This window comes from Vicugna pacos, chromosome X, assembly GCF_048564905.1.
Source record: "Vicugna pacos chromosome X, VicPac4, whole genome shotgun sequence".
Lineage (NCBI taxonomy): Eukaryota > Metazoa > Chordata > Mammalia > Artiodactyla > Camelidae > Vicugna > Vicugna pacos.
Window position 1 is genome coordinate 54,938,980 of NC_133023.1, and position 914 is coordinate 54,939,893.

Genomic DNA, 914 nt, shown 5'->3' on the forward strand with positions numbered 1-914 from the left:
GTGTGTGAGTTTTGCATGTCCGGGAAGGGCGGGCTCTCGGAGCTGGGTTGGGGGCTGGACTGATGAGTCAGAGCCTTCATTCTGTAGGGATCATCTCCCCTATTTATCTTCTACCCCCCAAATTTTAAAACTCTAATTGGATCGCTACCCACTCTTCCCTTCTCCAACCTGCCAACACATTAAGGGTTGGGACCTTAGTCTCTTAATGAGGACAGCATACCTCCTTGGCTGGATGGTCCGGCTGCTGTATGGCTTTTCTCCCTGGGAGCGTACACCACTGGGGTTGGGGAGGGGCCGTTGGGCCAGAGGAAAAAAAATCACCGGAACCTGATTCTCCTTCCACCTGACACATGTGCTGGGTTTTGAACAAGCTTCTGGGTAGAGGGTGTGACGGACATGGCCTTCTCTTTTTGCCACCTTGTGCGGTCCCCGTCATGCACCAAGTGGTACCCTAGACAGAGAACTTCCCTGAGTCACATTTGTGGGATGAAAAATTGCCCTCTGTTGGCAAGTGTCACCATCAGATAGGTGGTGGAAGGACAGACAGTATGGTCCTAAGAGGAAAAGAAACGAGCCAAAGGAAGCACCCTTTTCTCTGCTCTCGCTGGAACGGCTTGTTTGCACACGACCCACCTTGTCAGTTACCCCGGATGACTTGCTCACTTGTATTTTACAGTAGAGAAAATGCAAAACTGGCTGCAGAGTCACATTTGGAGCTGTGGCAGGGCCATTCTCAGCCCCCTTGCCTTCAAGTTTGGGGCGCTAGATCTAAGGCTCTGCAGGAGAGCCAACCGGTTTACTACAATGGAGTCTTCTGGTGTGCCCAGCTGGGGCTGGAAGAGGGCCAGCCCCAGCCTCGTGGGTGGGTGGTACCGGATGATTTGACAACTTCAGGACACCGTCCAGGCCGTAGA